At 45.6% G+C, this 23,582-nt stretch overlaps 1 protein-coding gene and 1 non-coding gene across 18 annotated transcripts in view; both read right to left on the bottom strand.

Moving 5' to 3' along the window:
• LOC126088523 (voltage-dependent L-type calcium channel subunit beta-1) overlaps positions 1-23,582 on the bottom strand; it is a 757,906-nt gene that overhangs the window by 546,027 nt on the left and 188,297 nt on the right. The window lies entirely within an intron of this gene.
• Positions 12,849-12,922, bottom strand: Trnaa-cgc (transfer RNA alanine (anticodon CGC)). The gene has a single exon. It is a non-coding gene; the product is annotated as a tRNA-Ala (tRNA).

Genomic DNA, 23,582 nt, shown 5'->3' with positions numbered 1-23,582 from the left:
CCCTGACGCTCGTTTCCATAAGAACTCCAGCCGTTTAAAAAGTTTTGTTCTCCGTGATATATTTAACACAATATTTTACTTCTAACCTCTGTCTTTAGGGTGATTCACGAAGATATGCAAATATTTCAATATGTTATTCTACAAATAGAACTAAAGAAAAAAGTTCATATAAACATAGGTCCGCAAATGTTTCGTTACGGAGTTACGGCTAATAAAAGAGTTTGCCTGAAATTTAGCAACTTCGCTAATATGCAGCCACCGCAAAACTCTACGAGGTTAAAGGAAAGCACTGTTTTTCTGAATACGATGGCTTCACTTACCAGTGCACCCATTCTTATTTACGATGCCTGCAATCCCTCATATCTTTTCAGATGATAGAGCCAGATCCTATAATTACGTCACAGCCTATTCAGTTCCGTCCTGTTGCAGATCTCAAATAGTACTCTGTGCCTAATATACTCAACATTGTCGACACCTACCAGACGCCTATTTTTACTGTATTACAAGCTCTTTTGTAACCTTTCATATCGTGATATTCTAACTCTGCCCTTTGGTTTCCTGTCCTGGCCAGGTTACCGTGGCTATATTTTGTGGGTATGATTTTATTCGTGTTTTCAGATGCTTCTTTCAACTAACTTTATTGTGTACTGTGCACGTCGGAGGCACCTATTTGACAGCTACCATTTTACTGTAGATCCATGTTCAGCTCTAGCTCTTCTCTAATTGCATTTTAACTTATCACTTTTTGTTTCAGGTAGGATATTGAAGGTCACATCCCTCCACATTATTTTGTTGATCAATCTGAAGATGATCATTAGGAGTGAAACCAGTCATTGAAGAAAGAAATACTTGGATCGTGAAATGTTGTGATTTTTAGATATTCCAAAACTTTGGACCATTGTTATCTTCAAAGTGACCATGTCACTCCTCAAGACTTCCTTTTTTCTTTCCTTCCTTCAGACGGCCAATAAGTAAGGTCCTCACATCAGCTATTGTGGATATATTATGTAGACTACATTTCACACCTATTGAACCAAATGTTTTGGTATTTTCCCCTTTTGCATCAAATACAATTTAGAGAACTCTTAAAACAAAAGAACGCAACCAGAAACGAATGTGTGACAGAGAAACAGACGTAAATTTCGTTCCTTATCAGTTGTAGTGTAAAGTCATACACTTTTCCATGTTCAGCACTGAAGAAATGGCTCGTTTGTAGTGGACTGTGAAACAGTAGGCTTTTTAAATGTTGCAGTTTGATGACACATTGGAAGTAATTTCTGGGCGTCGTTACCGCAATAGAAATTTACCGATACGGATAAAATTGCGTTCTTAGTCACATCAAGCACGCAAGCATGATCTCATGAAGCTTTGTCGAGCTAAAGTATGGAGGCTTCGAAACGGAACTGTATTGTAAATGGAAATGATACCTCACGCCTCCTATACTAGGACAAAACCGTTCGCATTGGCGCTTACTCCTGGTGAGGTGTATCTTGTGAATATAAGGAATGACCTTAGCGAGTGGAAGATGAACTCATGTCAGTAACACACCAGTAACATCAGTGTTTATCGTCAACTTCCTCTCCATTGCGATTTGTGATTGTAAGAAGTACAAAGAATCAGCGTAGTACGACACGAACATGCCTACGTAATGTCGGTGGCTGCTTCGAAATAGTTGTGAGCTATTAGCTGCCTGCAGTGATGTTTGCCGCTAGAGTCCTACTTCGCGAGGCTTTTTTTAAGCTAATTAACTGTCCTCGTTGCTGTGGAAACAAAGTGTTTTGATTTTGAGTGTCTTTCGACCTAGGAGCTTTGAAATGCTGTAGTGCGAACAATATAACGTGGGTGTCGGTAGCAAGGAGAACTTAGACTGCGCGAGGAGCGAGGCAGGCGAAGAAGTTCCAGCTCCCCTCGCAGGGATGCCAGTGTACATCGTGATTGAGCCACCCCTACCGATTCGTTTGATCCAACCCACAGTAGGTCCGTATCAGGAACAGTATCCAGAAAGGCGAGAGCCACGTAATTGATGTAAGCTACCTTCAGATCTTTGGGCGACTGTTGGCAGTGCTGTGAAAAATACAAGTGAGGGTTGTCCGAGAGTTATATGCTATTTTTGGACCCAGATACACCTTATTTCTGCCATACTTACCCAACTGTCTCTAACCTTTCTTTGTATGATTAGCAATGAAGTCATACAGGCTGTGGATGTCCCTATAAGTTTATTCCGGTTTTAGTACTTAACCTTTCGTAACTGGTTCAGAAAAGTGGCCTTATAAAGTGTACTTCACCAGCAGAAACGAAATCAACAGATCTCAAGGTGGGAAGCGCGGAAGTAAGATGTTTCCGATATATAACCTCTGGGCCATTTACGAAAGATTAAGCACTATAAACGGAATAAACTTACAGAGACATACAAAACACGTGCGACCACACGCTAATTGCAAGAAGAAAGATTGGAAAACTTGGATAAGTATGGCAGAAGTAATTGTGTCTTGATCCAAAAATACCACATATTTCATGGCCAATCTTCGTTTGTATTGTATACAGTTTTATTCAGTCTGCTTACAGTCCGACAAAGCTCTGAGAGGGAACTTATGATGATTACGTGTCTGTCGCCTATCTGTATGCCGTACATGATACGGGCATAGTGCGGGTTCCATAAAAGGAATTGGTAGTCGCAGCTGAGTCACCCCGTACACCTGTGTTCTGTGCTTGTTCGAAAGAAGAACTTACACACGGTCTGGGATTATCGATCTGGTATAGTGGCAGCTTTGCTCAGCCCCACGACTGAGGAGTGTCAATATATTCACTCATTTAAATATACGAAAAGAAAATGGGCAACGCACAATGCGAAGAAAAGTGGAGTACACAACACAATCGGTTACTGTTGCTGCGGTGTTGCTTACTTAGGTTGACAGTTTCGTGAAGGCGGTAGTTCAGGCCCGAACTGTACTGATATTTTAAGCAACCATTGCTCTAAACACCCCCACCCAAAACTGCAACGTTAAAGTGTCCGCATAATTCCCCGTTTTGCTTTCGTGGAGGTCGTTGTGGAACTTGCAAGGAACCTCGTGCATGTGATGTATTGACTTTTAGCGGTGTACTTTCTCCGAAACAGCGATCAGATCAGGGAATCTCTGTACAAATCAGAACTGGGCTCTTTACACTCGTTTTGAGCTCGCCAGAGGGTCCTATGACGTCATATCGGAAATCGACCACTCCGCACGGTCGTAGACTCGAATCGCGTCTCTATCACTGCCAGTTTAAGTGAAAACTCCTCACTGGAGTCCGTTGTTCACTACTACTGGACTATACCATCGTAAAATGAGGGCGAGAACACCAGTTTGCAAGTATAACCGAGGACTCCACAGTGTTGCCGTCAGATACGCAAACCTGGTCGTGAAGATTACTTGTACACCAATAAAATGATTGAATGTTATTCTGTTTGTACCAACATTTGGGGTCAGAAACAGTGTAGAAAGCTTGTAAGTATGTTGCAGGGTAAGTTGTGCTGAGACATAATTGTTAATAAAGTAATTCGATACGTAGCGCTGTTTCCGAGTTAAATAGCACTGAAGTTGGATAATCAGGGCGTTGCGCGCCCAAATTCAAGCTGCCCGTTAGATAAACAATTAGTGTCAGTTGTTCTCACAGCGCAGGTGATAGCGCTCGAGACTGCTCAGCCTTTGGCTCGGGTTCGATCCTTACTACCGTCCCAAGTCCAATTTTCGTATCGCTGTTTTATCGAACCAAACGAAGAACACGTTTGGTGATATCGCATCTGGCGGGCCGCTACATTTTGCACGCACAGCGGCCTGATCCGCTAGTTTCAATGCTAATTAACTTGGAAACGGTGCGACGTATCAAATTTTTTCTTAACAACTATTTCTCATATGTATGTAAATAAATTATACACAACTGCAACCAGTCACTTTTTCATTAATAATGCTTTATTACATTAACCGGTTTTCGAACCCTTTCAGTTTCATCTTCAGATGATTTCGGGAGAATCCGGGAAGTTACATCATTACTGGTAGTAGCATAATGCTGGGTGCTGGTTTGCGACAGTATAGGCGGCTTTTTTCGTATCTGTCTGCCTCCATTTTGATGTCCAGAACCCTTTCACACGAACTATATTAGTTCACACTTTAACAGTGACACTTTACCAGCATCCAGCATGCGCATGTGTAAAGCATTATGCTACTACCAGTAATGATGTAACTTCCCGGATCTCCCGAAATCATCTGAAGATGAACCTGAAAGGGTTCGAAAACCGGTTAATGTAATAAAGCATTATTAATGAAAAAGTGACTGGTTGCAGTTGTGTATAATTTATTTACATTAATATACAGTCACGGTTCTAAAATATCCGTAATGGATAAGCATAATATTTCTCATATTTCTCAGCAGAACTTATCCTGCAACACCCTTACACATTTCAGAATGTTTCTGACAATACCGTGTAAGAGTGTGTGTGTGTGTGTGTGTGTGTGTGTGTGTGTGTGTGTGTGTGTGTAAAACTGTTTCGAGGAATACTATAAATTTATTTTAATATTTAACCTATGTTCAGAATATGGCACACAATCACGTTGACATACACAGACTTTCGACGCATTACCAGGTCTGTGATGTCAGTACAAGAAAACAACTCACGAGGACGAAGTGTATTCACTAAACGGTGTTTAATTATTAAAATGAATTTACAGCAGTCTTCGAAAAAGCTACAGAAATGAATGATAAGTTACACAACTCGCCATTAACCGATAAACGCAAGTTACCATGACCGAAAGAAAACAAGTAGCACTCTTTTTGGTTGCAGGGGCATGACACGGACGTTTCCCTATGCTGTGTTCTCGTTTGACGCAGCACCTAAGTTTTCTCTTGGTGGAGGTGGAATAAATAACAATACAATCATTGTCGTCTGAAACGTGGACTATAACATCGAACTTTTTCCTCTTGTTTAGCACATTTGCAATTCTGTGAACTGTATCCATTAAATTTCGTCGTACAACCTACACAGTCTCCGAAAATACAGCTTCATCAGAGGCCATGTGATCCCGACAATCGGTCGTTTTCATCATGTCGGTGCAACTGTAAGGTCATGCACTCAGCTTCTGTACTAAGACAAGACTACTCCTATATTCTTGCACGCTGCAGTAACAAGGGAGGAGTAGAAAATGACAGCAGCTCCACCATTCCCTAGACTCGTCAGACTTGCGGAAGTTCTGCGGGAGGACAGAAAGCCGCTGTGGCACTTACGTTCAAGTGGCGCCTAGATTTCTAGTGCCTGCAACCCTCAACACATAAGAGCCGCAATTTGATAAATATCGTGTCGAGAGACAAGTTATTATTCAGTATCCGGCGCTCCTGCCCCAGTGTCAGCTAGACTGGGCTCGAAAGAACTGAATTCTACAAGAGCTTGCTCTGCCCATTTCGGGAGCGAATGAAAGGTGAGAAGAAAAACGAAAACATTACAAGAACGAACGGTGAGGGGCGGGCTGCCATCACATCAACGGCGGGCCACATGCGGCCCGCAGGCCGCGGTCTGGGCATCCCTGTTACAAGAGATTTATTACTAGCGTTGGAGGAGTGACAATTTGAATTCTGAGTCGCGGGTCAAAGAGAGACTGACAACACTTATTAATATTGCTTTACAATTGAAGTATTATCGAGAGTTAATCCAGAAGCGCCGACACTAGTATTGTAAGTAGGCTGTTTTATTGGTAACGCCACGTAGCGCTCTGTATGAAAATCACTGACTGCGCTGTGTGCAGTCTGAGGCTGGTCGGCATTATTGCAAAAGTCGCTATTGTAGCGTTGGGCAGTTGCCTGTTAACAGCGCGTAGCGTTGCGCAGTTGGAGGTGAGCCGCCAGCAGTGGTGGCTGTGTGGGGAGAGATGGCGGAGTTTTGAGAGCGGATGATCTGGACGTGTGTCCATCAGAGACAGTAAATTTGTAAGACTGGATGTCATGAACTGCTGTATATATTATGACTTTTGAACACTATTAAGGTAAATACATTGTGTGTTCTCTATCAAAATCTTTCATTTGCTGACTATGCCTATCAGTAGTTAGTGCCTTCAGTAGTTTCAGTCTTTTATTTAGCTGGCAGTAGTGCCGCTCGCTGTATTGCAGTAGTTCGAGTAACGAAGATTTTTGTGACGTAAGTGATTTGTGAAAGGTATATGTTAATGTTAGTCAGGGCCATTCTTTTGTAGGGATTATTGAAAGTCAGATTGCGTTGCGCTAAAAATATTGTGTGTCAGTTTAGTGTTGATCAGAATAGGTAAAGAGCGAAATGTCTGAGTACGTCCAGTTCGGCTCAGCTGTTTGAAAATCAAATAATGTAAGAGGTTTAAGCACAGACTTTCATTAATTTTTCTAAGGGGACGTTTCAGCATTATCGCTAATCGACGCTACAGTTCGTTACTAGGAGCCAATGCTTTGCAGCCGCGTACGGAGAGAGACCTCTCACAAACGGAGAGAGACTTTGCCGAAGACGGCTAAAATGTCCGTAATTTGTATTTATTTGGCAGTTACAGTTCGCAGTTACGCCTGCTTTATTTCGAAATCGAGAGGTAGGCGGGGCAAAAGGGCGCAACAGCTGCGAGACACTAGGTTACAGGTCTGAATGTTCTATTTTATAATCCAATCCTGTAGATGTCTCATGCACACAATTTCAGAGGGTGAGATCGTCCACTAACAACTGAGCAAACAACACTACATGAGACTCAGATATCTTACGAAGTGAATATTTCCAAAACATTCGGTAGAAATAAAGCGTGTGAAGGATTTACGGAGGGACTAAGAGTAATATTACCGCACGACTGCCTTTCACTTTCCTTATTCCGCCTTTTCCGGCCCGTCGGCGGCGTGACGGATTAGGCAGACGTGTCTGACGTATTGCGGGAGGAAAGTTACTTGGCGCCCCGGCTCTGCGAGTGCGGTGTGCGCGTTTGCTGGAATTGTAAACTGCGTCGGGTGTGTTCGTGAACGGATTAGATAAGGCCAAACTTGGAAGCCAAGCCGCTATACACGACGGCCACAAAATCGATTGCAGCACACGCATCATAAAAAGCACTCGCGTTAACATCTGCCTCGCGACAGGGTATGTAACGGGAGCGTGAATTCTGCTCAACAGGAGGTAACTCAAGTAGCCGATTCCTGGCTTCCACTTTGTGTGTTTCATTTCCGGTTAGCGGAAATTGAAAAAACTTTATAAAACGTATGTCCCGTTTTTATTATTATTATCATCGTGTCAGAAAGATAAATAAACCACAGTTCATCCAGTTGTTGACAGATCAACACAGTTTGTATAATCTTAACCAAGATTTGGCCAATTCCAGTAAATTTTCCGTTGTCTGCTGGCCGGACACAGTCGACGCTGTAGCATATGTTAAACAGTCTGTTCTTCTACATAGTCGCATTGGCTTTTGTTTTCTTCAATGTATCCCAATTTTGTCAGGTTAACCCGTGATCTGCCCACTCCTGACCTCAGCCTATTCAAGGACTTCCAGATTGGCCAATTCTTACTATGACCAGGGGGGGGGTAAAGATTCTGAAAATCTTTTCCAACCAGGAGGGTGGGTTATCTCAAGCTCTCCATAGCTGCAGCCTGGCTTCTTCATCAGTAGTTATTAGTTTCTCCGATGTTCTGAGGAAACTTTTCCTTGACCTTAGTCGTCGTGTGGCCGCGAGGTTTGAGGCGCCATGTCACGGACTGCGCGGCTCCTCCCGCAGGAGGTTCGAGTCTTCCCTCGGCCGTGTGCGTGTGCGTGTGCATGTTCTAGCGTAAGTTAGTTTAAGTAGTATGTACGTCTAGGGACCGATGACCTCAGCAGTTTGGTCCCATAGGAATTCACTTTATTTTTTTTTAGTCGTTGTCGGTAGGGTTGTTTCTCATGCACGGCATGCGTTTTCTCCTGCTCCAGTTTCGTTCTTTCCCTGTTTGCTGCTCTTTATCTTCGAACAGGAGGTGGTGCAATTGCTACAAGATTGTGGAGCCATTCGACTGCAGCTGACTTCAAGCACCCTGTTTTAACTCTTCATGTGCCGTTTAGGGAAATATACATCTGTTTGGCAGGTGTTGGCTTATACCAAACAGGACAAGCATACTCTGCAGCGGGGTAGCATAATGCCATTGCAGATGTTCGGATGATTTCAGCTTGACTGCCCCACTATGATTCGACCAGATTTCTCAGTAGGTTGTTCCTGGTGGAGACTTATTTGAAATTCGTGCGGTGCTTTTTGAACGTTAGAGGTCTTTCGAATGTAATCCTTAGATATTTTTGAGCGTCACAGTGTTCCAATTTAACCTCTGACTATTCTATCTTTGATTTGCGGCTTGTTTCCCTATTTCTCAGGTGGAAAGCACACAGTAGCGTCTTTGTTGGGTTCGGTTTAAGCTGGTTTATTCAGTAGTATTTTGACAGATCTTCAACAGCACTCTTTAGGATGATTTCTATCGAATTGAAGTTTGAGCTTTGCGTTGCTAGAGCGAGATCATAAGCATATAAGAAATCCTACGGTTGGGGACTATGGGTTGGTCGTTAGTACATATATTCAACAGAACTGGAGCCGACACACCCACTGGGGAAGACCGTTTTTCTGTAGCCTCCATCGGCTATTGGTCCGTTAAAAAAAAGGAGAGAGAGAAAGAGAGAGAGAGAGAGAGAGAGAGAGAGAGAGAGAGAGAGAGAGAGCTCTGGCGCCTGCCACACAGTGTCACAGCCACAGGAATTCTGAAACCAGGGAATCCTTCGACTCGTGAAACGGTGGGATAGTTGTGCTCAGGGCTTTGGTGACCACCTTCGAATGAAGACTTCAGTTATACAGTGTTACTGCAATAAAAATGGGACACACACTGTCCGACAACAAAATTTATGCACCTAGTCAAATTTGCAAACAACAATGACCTCACTTTTCAGTACGACTGTGCACGCTTCTGGCCTGGGTGCACGCACTGATTCGGTTGGGAAGGGTGTCATAGCCGCGGTATCGTCGCCTGAGGCGAGCTGTCACACAACTGTTCTGCCCGCTCGTGGTATTCCGGATATTAGCGTTGGGACGGAATTGACGCCCTGGCTGGTCCCACATACGTTCAGTGGGGAACAGATCGGGTGATCTTGCTGTCCACGGAAGTACCACAACATAACGCAGACAGTTCCTAGACACACATACCACGTGTGGATGACTACTGTACTGTTGGAAACTGGCACTACGATAGCATCGAGTGTGAGGCACTCATGAGGACGCATGATGTCCATGAAGTATGTTGCGCCGTCCGAATTCAGTCAGTCACTACCAGCCGTGACCTTAATTGATACCACATGTCTCCCCAACCCGTGACGCCTCTCTAAAATTTTGGAAAAAGGGATGTCTTCCCAGGTCACCGCAGCCTCCTGGGAGCTCCATGCCCGCCGACAACGGTCATCTGGAGGACGGCAAAAATACGATGCATCACTGAACACAGTGCGGCGCAAGTCATCAACAGCAGGCGCCTCCCGGTCACGAAACCATTAAAAAGCAGCAGTTTGTATTATGGTGTTAATAGCAGCCTACACTTAGGACGTTAATTTCATATTCCTTATGATGCTACTCTCCGACCAATGGTGCGGAAACCACTCCTTGTTCTCAGCTGGCGGACGCAGGTGCGGAGAAGCTACAGTATGCTTCGTGCACAGCGGGGCGATCCTGTCTCGTGGTGGACCGGAACCGTGACGACGGGAATGCTTCCCCTCATGTTACCATGCATTCCAACAATGTGCCACTATCGCATACGACTGTTGCACAAATCTGGATACTGTACGATTCTAGCAGCCGGCCAAATGCAGACCCACAATGAGGTCCCTTTCCGAGTATATCAGGCTCTGATAACGCAGTCCCACACGAGTCGCAATAAGTCCGTATGCTTTACATTAACAACTCTACATTTTGTTGGTAACAGCTGATGGTAAGGTTCGAGTGTGGTGCAGACCCCAGGAAGCCATGGACCCCAGTTGTCAGCAAGGCACTGTGCAAGCTGCTGGTGTCTCCGTAATGGTGTGGGCTGTGTTGGACTGGGTCTTCTGGTCCAACTGATACTTTGAGACCATTTGCAGCCATTCAAGGACATCATGTTCCCAAACGATAACGGAATTTTTACTGATTTCAATGCGCCATGTCTTCGTGCCACAATTGTTTGAGATAGGTTTGAAGAACATTGTAGACATTTTGGGCGATTCATTTGGCCACCCAGGTTTCCCGACGTGAGCCCTATCGAAATTTTATGGGATAAAGTCGAGAGGTCAGTTCGTGCACCAAATCCTGCAGTGCCAATACTTTCGCAATTGTGGACAACTGTCGAGTCAGCGTGACTCACATTGATGCAGGGGACTTGCTGCGACTTTTTGAGTACATGCCACTCCCAGATGCTGCACTACTCCGGATAAAAAGAGGTCCGACACGATATTAGCAGGTATCCCATGACCTTCCTCACCACAGAGGATATCCAGCGGTACGATTCATAGGTGGACCACGGAAGATACAATAAGAAAAGAACAAATTGACGATAAAACAGAACTTGGACAAATAACATAAAATACGTAACAGCAGCACGGATGCATCTGGCTGCACGCCGTAAACGCGTGAATAGATTCGGCGGCCGTAATAACGTCGTCGAAGTCAAACTCCTGATGCTGATTTAATATCTTGAAAATGACTGAAACAACCGTACCAGATCTAAAATAAACCAAGTTTATCACTTAAATATTAAGTGTTTCAAATTTCAAGGTATATAGAACCTACACCTTTGGCATAAGCGTCCACTATTTCATTTTCTTCAGAGCACTTATAAATCGTATGGATTACATCCTTTTGCACTTGAACTAACGCGCTGCACGTACAAGACAGTTTTTCTGTAACGTCTTTATTAAAGTTTTTTGCTTTCTCAGCAATGCAGAAATTTTAGTAAAAAAGGAGGAAAGTCAATATTTGGGCTCCTGGTAGGATCTTTTAAGGGACTGAGCATCTACGAAAATTGCGCACCGCTGGGGCGCAGCTGTCTGACCAGAACCGAAATGGATCAGTGGCCTCTAGGCAACTCAACGTGTTCACCAGATATAAAACTGACGCTCGTGGTCTACTGTTAAGAACAGGGGGCGAAGAGCTGCCACGTTATAGGAGACCATTGACTAAATTATGGGGGTATACTTGAAAAAAAAAAAACCTCGCAGAATTCATAGTACTGTGTTACAAATATAGGGTGACAATTATTGAACTGTGTGAAATAAAATCGTCATAACTTCTGAACAGTTTGGGTTAGGACGTTCAAACTGCAAGCCTGCCCGCGGGGCATGATTGGAATTGCATGTATGGGTTGGTTTAACGACGAGGCCCACTTTAATTTGGATAGATTCGTCAATAAGCAAAACTGGTGCTTAGTGGGACTGAGAATCCGCACCCCGCTATCGAGAAGTCTTTTCACCCTCAATGGGGGGGGGGGGGGGGGGGGGGGGGGGATGTGTGGTGTGCAATGTCCAGTCACGGAATAATCGGTGCGATATTCCTTGATGGTACGGTGACTACCGAACGGTACGTGAAGGTTTTGGAAGACGATTTCGACAAGATGTGGTTCGTGCAAGACGCAGCTCAACCGCATCGAAGCAGGAGAGTGTTTGATGTGCTGCAGCAGCACTTTGGGGACCGCATTCTGGCTCTGGGGTACCCAGAGGCCACTGGCATGGGCCTCGATTGCCCGCCATATTCTTCGAATCTCAACATGTGTGCCTCCTTTTTGTGTGGCTGTATGCAAGACAAGGTGTACAGCAATAACCGCAAAACCATTTCTGAGCTGAAAACAGCCATTCAGGAGGTCGTCGACAGCATCGATGTTCCGACACTTCAGCGGTCATGCAAAATTTCGCTATTCGTCTGCGCAACATCATCGCCAATAATGGCAGGCATATCGAACATGTCATAACCCAAAACCGAATATCTGAAGTGACATTTATATCTTGAGTAAAGTGTGTACCCGCCGTTGTTTGTAACTAATTTACCATTTTTTCATATAGTTCAGTAATTGACACCCTGTACGTCTTATTTACAAAACATTGCAAATGGTATAGAGAAAAAGTTTCCAAGCAATTTACGGAAGAAGCGATGAAAAAATAACTTTACTGGAAGAACGGCATCAGCCTACCATGGTTATAATCTTTCTATTAGTCTTATAAAGTGTGCCATCGGTGGAATTATCTCATTCCTAAGATTCTTCTCTATATTAAAAGTTAATGTATTCTCAAACTGACGCATAAGACGGAATCTGGACGACAGTCGGTGGAAAGCTTTGCGGTGGTAAAAATCGTTAAACTTAATGTATGACTGAATGCCATTTGAGAAAAGAATATTCATCATTCGAAATAGAAGTGCACGGGCGAAGAAAAAGTGAAACGTTTTCCGCAGTCATAAAAAATTCGTCTGCTATGCCGATAACATCTGAAATCATTGATGAGTACCCGTCCACAAGAAGGGCGCAATAAGCTCAACTACTTTCCTTTCGACTTCCGGCAGAAATTCCACTACTTGCAGGAACGAACGACGTTTCTTCGTCCTCGTTTCTCTCGATCGCAACCCACGAAAAACATTAACTGTTAAATATTTACATCCTTATTCATAAAGTAGGGGGTCCATGAGGTACACCAAGCAGCCATTCGTGGTGGTGGTGGTTAGTGTTTAACGTCCCGTCGACAACGAGGTCATTAGAGACGGAGCGGAAGCTCGGGTTAGGGAAGGAAATCGGCCGTGCCCTTTCAAAGGAACCATCCCGGCATTTGCCTGAAACGATTTAGGGAAATCACGGAAAACCTAAATCAGGATGGCCGGAGACGGGATTGAACCGTCGTCCTCCCGAATGCGAGTCCAGTGTGCTAACCACTGCGCCACCTCAGCCATGCGTAATGGCGACTTGGTGAACTAACTGAGCCTCGTTTCATGAGGCAGATGTGGAATGTGCGTAGGGGAGGGGGAGGCACTAAGCTTTCCCTCATAGTATACTACTGCCTCCACTTGACTTTGTCGCTCGGGGGTTTGTGATTTGACGTATAAATTTTTTATACGCCTTATCAAGATGTTTTCATTTTTGTGTCTGAGCTGCCAAATAAGTCGAAAAGCTACTTCCCTTCTTTTGCATCGCTAACTCTTCTCGGGACTTATTCGCCTTTTTTTTTGCTACGATAGGAGCATTTTTCCTTTTGATTTACTTTTAAAAGTGCATCCTCGCAGTAATGAGTTTCTTCGATTTTGTGACTTCAGTCTGATTAAAAACGAAAGATGAAATTGCTGTGAGTGAAACGACCAGCAATGAGATTTATATTCTTGGTTGTCTCAAATATTTAGGTGCCATCGAATCTTTATCGACGCTTCAATAAATTAGGAGGGGAAGAAACAGATCGCACTACAGTACAGCGAGCGTGGGACGTTGCGCCACCGACTTCCGATTTTAGCCGAAGGACAGCCGAACACCGTTTTAGCGTACTTATTTTCGTCGCTCGTATGTGGAGGTGTAGTGGTTTGCGGTGGGCACTGTGAAACGTCGCGGTACGCCACGCTACGGCAGCGGACGCCGGAACAGGTATTGCAGTATTGACGGGCGCGTCGGCAATGGACGGAGCCTGGAAGCGGGCGAGCGTGTCGTCGGGCCGCCCTGGACGGCCGTGTCTGCGGCCGAACTCCGCTTCCGCCAGTGCCGCAGTGAATGAACAAAGGGCTTAGCGCCGCGGCGGGTCGATGGTAACTGGCGGGCTTCATCCCGGAGCACGGCGCGACTCGGCGGAGCGGGATCGATGGGCGTCCCCTGAGGCCACGTGGACGACGGCGACGACGACGACGACGACATGGACGGACGGCTGCCTGTCCGGAGGGCCGAGCGGCGAGCGGCCGGCGGCAGCGCGTCGCCCGGGGGCGGCGCCGGCGTCAGGAGAGCTCTGCTCTCCGGCCAACCCAACTGACAGTTCGTGCCGTCTCCAGGGTTGTACGGGAACTCGTTACAGCGTACACGAAAACCAAACAGAACTCGCAGAACAATCTGAAACTACTCTGAAGAGGAGGAAACCGAACTTCACGACACAAGAAACTGTCGTATCTTCCCAGTTCCCAACCAACTGAAAATGTATGTGAAGCCTCACTAGAACCCGGTCCCTCCCATCTGCGGCCAATCCTCTTCCAGAAAGAGTCCTCGACTGGAGCTGCTTAATTCTTCATCATACTTTGCCCAGTCCTGCTACGAGGGTGAGTCAAATGAAAACCTTAAATATTTTTTTAAATATTATTTATTGTGCAGAAGTGGTACAAAGCTGTATCACTTTTCAACATAATCTCCCCCACGCTCAATGCAATGCCTCCAGCGCTTACAAAGTGCATAAATTCCTTTAGAAAAAAATTCTTTTGGTAGTCCGCTCAACCACTCACTCATGCACCGCGTGGCGTACCTCTTCATCACAACGGAACTTCTTTCCTCCCATTGCGTCTTTCAGTGGTCCAAACATATGGAAATCACTTGGAGCAAGGTCTGGTGAGTATGGTGGATGAGGTAGACACTCAAAATGCAGGTCTGTGACTGTTGCAACTGTTGTACGGGCAGTGTGGAGCCTTACATTGTCATGTTGCAAAAGAACACCTGCTGACAACAATCCACATCGCTTTGATTTGATTGCAGGCCGCAGCTGATTTTTTAGGAGATCTGTGTATGACGCACTCGTGACAGTGGTCCCTCAGGCATGTAATTCTCGAAAATGACGCCTTTTTTGTCCCAAAAGAGAGTCAGCATAACCTTCCTTGCTGATGGTTCTCTTAGAAACTTCTTTGGTTTTGGTGATGAGGAGTGGCGCCATTCCTTGCTCGCTCTCTTCGTTTCCGGTTGGTGGAACTGAATCCATGTTTCGTCCCCAGTAACGATTCTTTTAAGGAAGCCATCACCTTCTCGTTCAAAGCGCCGAAGAAGTTCTTCAGAAGCACCAACACGTCGTTCTCTCATTTCAGCAGTCAGCTGCCGTGGCAACCAACCACTTTGCCGACAATTTGTGAAACTGGAGCACAACATGCACAATGTGGTGTGCTGACCCGTGACTAATCTGTAAACATGCTGCAGTGTCATTCAGTGTCACTCGGCGGTTTTCCTTCACTATGGCTTCAACTGCTGCAAAGTTCTGTGGAGTCACAACTCTTTGTACCTGACCTGGACGGGGAGCATCTTCCACTGAAGTCACACCATTTGCTAACTTCCTACTCCGTTCGTAGACTTGCTGCTGTGACAAACGTGCATCACCGTACTAAAACCTTCATTCGTCGATGATTTTCAATAGGTTTCACACCTTCACTACGCAAAAACCGAATAACAGAACACTCTTCTTCCCTGGTGCAAGTCGCAAGTGGGGTGGCCATCTTTATACTGACACTGCGACGGTATGTGTGCATTTGTACTATGTTGCGACCTACAGGCCATTCTGCACGCTGTTTGTAGCACACTTATTAACTTGTAGGATAACGGCGCGAAATTTCGATTTGTTATTACAAATTTAAGGTTTTCATTTGACTCACTCTCGCATTACGTATTGTATTCAGCAGAACCTCTGGGAAGAGAAATAGAGACTGTCAGATTGCATCCTTAGGTTGGTTCATGAGGCGTCACTGGATGCTCAGTAGCTAACAGATACTGATTCAGAAAACAAAGGTATGGGTTTAAATCCCACATCAGTGCGCGAAATTTCATTAGGGAGTAAAAGATACCTTTTGTGTCGACGTTTAAAATGCATTCTCATGGTTTTACTACATAGAAATTCAAAATATCCGTCCTCAAAATGATGCACTTGGAGGATGCAAATGACATGGTTAGGGAAGCTACTAGGGGCATTCAACAAGTAACGCAACACTATTTCCTCCGCCAGTTTCGTTAAAAAAAAAAAATCTGGATTTGTGACGTCGTGGACTATTCCCGTTTCCCGGTTGGCCGTGCGGTCTAACGCACAGCTTTCCGGGCGGGAAGGAGCGCCTGGTCCCTGGCCGGTGAACCGGCCACTCTCTGGATGGTTTTTAGGCGGTTTTCCATCTGCCTCGGCGAATACGGGCTGGTTCCCCTTATTCCGCCTCAGTTACACTACTTCGGCGATTACTGCGCAAACAAGTTCTCCGCGTACGCGTGCACCACCATTACTCTACCACGCAAACATAGGGGTTACACTCGTCTGGTGTGAGACGTTCCCTGGGGGGTTCATCGGGGGCCGAACCGCACAATAACCCTGGGTCCGGTGTGGGGCGGCGGAGGTGTGAAGTCTACTGTGGTAGTCGTGCGGTTGTGGACCACTGCGGCTGAGGCGGGGATGGAGCCCCTCCGTCGTTTCTAGGTCCCTGGTTAACACACAGTACAGTACATACAATACAATTCCCGCTTCAGTCACTATAGTTTAACGAAGGTCCGATAGGTGGCGGGGCTATTCGTAGCCTTCAAAATGGCGTCTGTAACGGAGATGCGATCCAAGCAGAAAGCTGTCATTACGTTCAGTTCGGCGGAAAACGAGAGCATCACAGGTATTCATAGGCGCTTGTAGAACGTCTACGGAGACCTGGCAGTGAACAAAAGCACGGTGAGTCGTTGGGCGAGGCGTCTGTCACCGAGGTCGCGCAAACCTGGACGATCTGACGCGTGCAGGCGGGCCGAGCACAGCTGGGAGTGCCGCAGAGTTGTGACTTGCGGTCACCCTCATCCGAGGTGATCGGCGGATCACGATTAAACACCTTGCTGCTCAAGTGGACGCCTTTGCAGGTGTGGAGACGGTACTCGCGACTCCAGAGAGTAACGCACCACAATCGATAAGCCGCGCTCGAAACACTCGCAGCGCAGCAGCTGCATGCGTTGGCAGTACGAACTCTGCCGCCGCTGCCAACCCGTGGGCGTCACGTGAGCAGATAGCGACCGGTCGATGCCTCGTTGAGTACCGGAGCACCGAGCTACGGCGGACAGGGCGCCGAGTCGTGTAGTACAGTCACCAGTTACCGCTGAGTCTGCAAGCTGTAGTGTTCGTCCGCCGTCTCTGAGACTTCGGCTCAGTAAGCATCGTTACTATAGTCTGTCTGTAAACTCAAGAGCGAGCAGTGCTTTTGGTGGGGGAAGCGGCCTTTCCCAGAAGAACCCTGCCACTGGCCTACAGCGGCACCTAAAATCAGTTGCCCGTTACCTGCCTAGCGGTGTAGATCAGTGAGCAGTGATACACGTCGTTCTGTTCGTGGGATCTTAATTGCCAGTGTTAGTTAATTTTGTATGCTTACTTATATACTTCGGTATCCGGAAGTGATGGATAATCGCCCTGCATTGCAAGAAAATGTGCAGAATATGGAGAAGAGGAGGTATTTATGGAGTAACGAGCGTTCGATTGTCTGTAATGTTACAACATCATGTGTTAAAGAGGCGGCACAAAAGAACTGTGGGCTAATATTACCAGTCCCAATCAGAGGGCTGCAATTTATGGAAACGTCAGCCTCGCCACAATAGGACGCATAAGGAAGAAACGCGAAAACAAACCGCGTGGTTTACTGGAACCGCCACGAAGGAAAACTGATAATTTTGGGAGGCAACTCTTCGTTATAGGCAGTTTTACAAAATCGGTCATTCGACAAACGATGGAGGACTTTCACATAAACCAAAAAATAATGACGACATTATGGACATTACTTACTGCCGTAAAAAAAAAAAATCTGTTTTCTTTGGCAGAAAGATGTTTTATGTAAGACACAGCGTAAAATGGGATTTACCTGGAAATTTCTAGCTTTTAATAGAAACATAAAGTAAGAACAAGGCTTAAATTCTACAGATTGATTGCACCATACGGGGTTCGTTTTACGAATAGCAGTGGAGGATACATACATTCACATGAACAGGCGTTCGGTTCTATATTTGTAGCAGAATCCTGACTTCCGTTCCTACGTTAATATTACTTACTCTATAATGTTGAGTTTCGGAAGAAGCTATCGTATTTTGGATTCATTGTGGTCTTAACGCATTTGTCTAAAAATAAACGCTGCCAGGACGTATCTGTACACGGCGTCGACAAAGATTTAAAACGCGCGCCGCGGCAGGACCGGTACTAAGTTGTGAAGCAGCCTGTAGAAGTGCCTCGTGACGTAGCTGGGTAGGCAGAGTGGGGACTCGCTCGGTCGCTCTTCAGTTTACCGACAGACTATAATTGTGGGGATATTTCTGGTTGAAGATCACCTGCGCCGCCCTCAGGCATTCACAGTAGTACGTAGTGTTGATACACTCGTCCACCAGTTGGAGCCGGCCGGAGTGGCCGTGCGGTTCTAGGCGCTGCAGTCTGGAACCGAACGATCGCTACGGTCGCAGGTTCGAATCCTGCCTCGGGCATGGATGTGTGTGATGTCCTTAGGTTAGTTAGGTTTAATTAGTTCTACGTTCTAGGCGACTGATGACCTCAGAAGTTAAGTCGCATAGTGCTCAGAGCCATTTGAACCATTTGAACCACCAGTTGGAGTACTGGATTTCTCGTCGCCAACAGAAGAACAGAAAGGCCGACAAATGACCGTCTGTGCGGACTTGCTTGTGCTTTACGAGACGGGTTGTGACAATTCATTGTCGAACATCGTCGCAGACGATGAAACGTCCTTTCGTCACTGCGACCGGAATGGAGTGGGGCCACCCTCCCTCTGCTGCGAAGAAGCAGTCCACATCCACACCCTCAACCGGTAAAGTCATCGCGATTCTCTTCCGGAACTCTGGATGGGTTATTCTATTTGATGCCCTCTCTCGTGGCACAACGATCAACTCTGAAGTATATTGTGCTACCCCCAGGAAACTCAAGAAACTTGAGCTTCTTCGTTGCAATTGAATTTCTCCTTCTCCATGAAAACGCAAGGCCTCACAAGTTTGCGCACTCGTGAGCAGCTCACGAAACTTCATTGGACTGTTCTTCCTCATCCACCCTACAGCCCTTATGTCGCGTCTTCGGACTTCCATCTGTTTGGCCCAATGAAGGATGAACTCCGCGGGAAGTAGTAGGTGGTTGATGGGGAAGTTATCGATGCACACAGACGTTTGTTCCGAAGTCGACCAATAGAGTAGTTCCAGGTGGGCTATAGACCCTCTCAGTAAGGTGGCGTAAGGCCATCGTATTGAACAGACAGTACATATTTTGTAGCCAAAAGAGTCGTAAATAATATGGTATACTGCAATCCTGAATAAAACCAATCTGTTTTCAAAAGAAAATGTTTTCCATTACTTATTGAACCCCCCTCGTAAACTACAATTGATAATAGCCCCGAAAATGTCGAAACGACAGCAGCACACGTTAAGGGCGAGAGAGACGCCGATGTTCTTCTGTGGGTATCGTTTGAGAAGAGTCATTAACAACGTCCAGGCAACTCGAACAATGAAAAAGGTCAGTAGGTATAACTATTAAATCAGCGTATCAAATCAAATAATGCTGGCGTTCCATCCCCTGAAGAACACACAGAATAGGAAATCAATCTAAATTGACCACAAATTAGGACACCACAAGAGAGTAATTCAATCAGACTGCCTGTACGATTGAGAGGGTACCGGGATTAACAACCAGAAGAGAAGTCCATCAAACAGGGAAGACAGGAAACAAGTGTTAACAAAAAGCTCTGGACAAGAAATAACCTAGACTATTTAAGCACTTCGAATCTTTCAGCAAATAGGTACTGTACCGAAACTGCATCAGTCCATCAGACTGTGTACAGAAGCGGGTTACTAAACTTCCCGGTCACATCTCGAAAACGAACATCATTTTCACAAGGAGAAACTTCATCCGCTTTAATAAAGACAAGAACAAAAATTTCCTGAAAATGATTAAACATCAGAAACATCTTTAAAAACGGGGTAACAGTGAGTAGGACTCGCGCCCTGAGGGTTCCGTACTAAACTTAATTATGTATATAGATACACTGAAATGCCAAAGAAACTGGTACACCTGCCTAATATCGTGTATGATGATGATGTTTGGTTTGTGGGGCTCTCAACTACGTGGTTATCAGCGCCCGTACAATTACCCAATCTTTGCTCAGTCCAATTTCGCCACTTTCCTGGATGATGATGAAATGATGAGGACAACACAAACACCCAGTCATCTCGAGGCAGGTGAAAATCCCTGACCCCGCCGGGAATCGAACCCGGGACCCCGTGCTCGGGAAGCGAGAACGCTACCGCGAGACCACGAGCGGCGGACTAATATCGTGTAGGGCCCCAGCGAGCACGCAGCAGTGCCGCAACACGACGTGGCATGGACTCTACTAATGTCTGAAGTACTGCTGGAGGGAATTGACAACATGAATCCTGCAGGTCTGTCCGTAAATCCAAAAGAGTACGATGGGTGGAGATCTCTTCTGAACAGCACGCTGCAAGGCATTCCAGATATGCTCAATAATGTTCATGTCTGGGGAGTTGTGGCCAGCGGAAGTGTTTAAACTCAGAAGAGTGTTACTGGAGCCACTCTGTAGCAATTCTGAACGTGTGGTATCGCACAATCCTGCTACAATTGCCGAAGTCCGTCGGGATACACAATGAACATGAATGGGTGCAAGTGATCACACAGGATGCTTACATACGTGTCACCTGTCAGAGACACATATAGACGTATCAGGGGCCCCATATCACTCCAACTGTACACGCCCCACATCATTACAGAGCCTCCACCAACTTGCTGACATACAGGGTCTATGGATTAAAATGGTTCAAATGGCTCTGAGCACTATGGGACTCAACATCTATGGTCATCAGTCCCCTAGAACTTAGAACTACTTAAACCTAACTAACCTAAGGACATCACACAACACCCAGTCATTATGGATTCATGAGGTTGTCTAAATACCCGTACATGTACATCTGCTTGATACAATTTGAAACGAGACTCGTCCGACCAGGCAACATGTTTCCAGTCATCAACAGTCCAATGTCGGTGTTGACTGGCCCGGGCGAGGCGTAAAGCTTTGTGTCGTGCAGTCATCACAGGGTACAGTAGTGGGCCCTCGGCTCCGAAAGCCCATATCGAGATGGTTCGTTGGATAGTCCGCACGCTGACAGTTGTTGATGACCAAGCAATGAAATAAGCAGCAATTTGCGGAAGGTTTGCTGGTCTGTCACGCTGAACGATTCTCTTCAGTCGCCGTTGGTCCCGTTCTTGCAGGGTCTTTTTCCGGCCGCAGCGGCGTCGGAGATTTGATGTTTTACCGGATCCCTGATATTCACTGTACACTCGTGAAATGGTCGTACAGGAAAATCTCGACTTCATCGCTACCACGGAGATACTGTGTCCCAACGCTTGTGTGCCAACAGTAACACCACTTTCAAAATAATTTAAATCTTGATGACCTGCCATTGTAGCAGCAGTAACCGATTCAAAAACTGCGCCACACACGACTTCTTGTTTTATATAGGCGTTACCGACCGCAGCGCCGTATTTTGCATGTTTAACCATGTTTGTATTTGAATAGGCATGCCTATACCAGTTTCTTTTACACTTCAGTGCAGTTCACCTACAGATTTTGACAGTGACTTTGCGATTACCAGAATATGTGCCAGAAATGACAGTATGTTTTGATTGCATTGGCTGAGAAGCTTAAATGTTTACATCGCCAAGGACCGTAGACCTCAGTATTTGATGTAAGTTTCAAACTTGGTACCTCCAGCCGTAGTGAGAAAAAAGGGGCTTAACAGACGGACGGGGAGACGGGCAACAACATGACCCTGTAAATCTTTCCCGATTGAGGAAGAGAACTCTAAAGCAAGAGCATCATCGACGTAAATACAAATCGGAAAATATATTATTTAAATAAAAGTCGTAAAGAAACAGCAGCCGAGAAGGAACAATAGGCGTATAAAATAAACTAAACGGCTGGTAAGAGACTGTTGGAATATTGGTGCCCGTCATCATTGAAATATGAAGCTCCTTAGTAGTTCCCGCTGGATGCTGCTAAACATACATGAACTAGTTCAGAAACCAGCTGTCGCATGGATCTGGTTGTAACAACACAAAAGTCGGTAAATTTGTACATGAAATGCTACGTTTACTACTAGTTTGCAATAAATAAGGAAGTGAAGGTTTCGCATGTTACGGAAACGCATAACTTTTCTGTTAGACAAGACCTGCTGTATCAGGATGGACGGTACAGAAGTAGCGATGTCTACGATACGTAAGTTAGCATTCCCATTCAAACTACTTTGGAGGTTTCCACCATCATATCTTTCCAGCGGAGTGTGATCTGTAAATACGCAATGATACTGAGACGTAACTAACACCATATCTAAAGACGGCCTCCTAACAATGAGCCATAAGATATCTATGTTGTCGTGATACACAGCGGTAAACAATCATAAATTTATTCGGTTTCCAGTGTTAGTAATACATATTAGTATTATGTAATTGAAGGTTGCGGGGAGAGATAAAGGAAAGGCTAGGGAAGGAGGTAATGGTGTCAACTGAATCAAGACTTCGTGCAGCATCAGCGGCGATGAGTGAAAATGTGTGCCAGCCAGGGACTCCAATCTGGGATCTCGTCCTTACTAGGCAGCTGTGTTAACCACTCTGTGTGTGTGTGTGTGTGTGTGTGTGTGTGTGTGTGTGTGTGTGTGTGTCGCGAATGCGTGGACTGACTCGGTACGTTCCACGGCCGACTTTATTCCCACCTATCCACAGTATCCATCCATGTCCTCGAAGTTCGCTCACTGTAGATCCCTGCTGGAGGTCGAACGAAATGTGCATTCGCACAGAAGATGATGAATTCATTGCCCATCGAGGCACATCAATTATATTAATGCGTGGTGTCTGCTCTTTCGCGCTTGTTAGCATTGTAAAGTATGCTGCTACTATATCCATAAGTATCTACACGCCATTGGAAGTACAGAGAGTAATGGATACCACTATCAACTACCCAAGGTGAACCTGAACTCAACCGACAACATTTCTGAAGTTGTTCAGGGACATTCTCTGGCTATTTCGGTATGAGGAACCCGTAGTGGCCGATGGCTCGTTGAAGATTAATAACGTAATTACGATTTATTCGGTTTATTACTCCGTCTACCTTTGTTTCTCTGAAAATACCTTCACGACCATTGAAGTACCTGTAAAGTGCAATACGCAAAACAAAATGCCAACCACAAAGTACTGAAACAATCGGATACAAAAGTGCTATGATGATGTTGCTGTGTCTGTGGGAACTGTTCAGTATAGCGCAATTGTACCGCTCTTCCCTTGTAATCAGTGAACTCACACGCGAGGCACATACCGGCCAACGCCTCATCAGGAGACCTGTCCATAACTCTTAACGTAAAAACAAACCGGAGACAGAACCGAATAGCACTGAATGCAAGCTTGAGGACCAAGAATCAAATTGGCATTACTGTGAGTGAACGGAACAAGCCTGTTTCCAAATAAGACACAAAGCGTACAGTGTTGATATTTGCACTGTTGCACAGATATTTTCAGTGTTAAGATAAACGAAGGTAACAAATCAAACGCAATGTATTTATACTGTAAAGAGCCATCGGGGATCGCGGGCCCCTTATACCGAAATACTCAGAAAACAAC

The sequence above is a fragment of the Schistocerca cancellata genome, chromosome 6, assembly GCF_023864275.1.
Source record: "Schistocerca cancellata isolate TAMUIC-IGC-003103 chromosome 6, iqSchCanc2.1, whole genome shotgun sequence".
Lineage (NCBI taxonomy): Eukaryota > Metazoa > Arthropoda > Insecta > Orthoptera > Acrididae > Schistocerca > Schistocerca cancellata.
The sequence above is the reverse complement of the archived record's forward strand: the minus strand, read 5'-3'. Positions and strand labels throughout refer to the sequence as shown.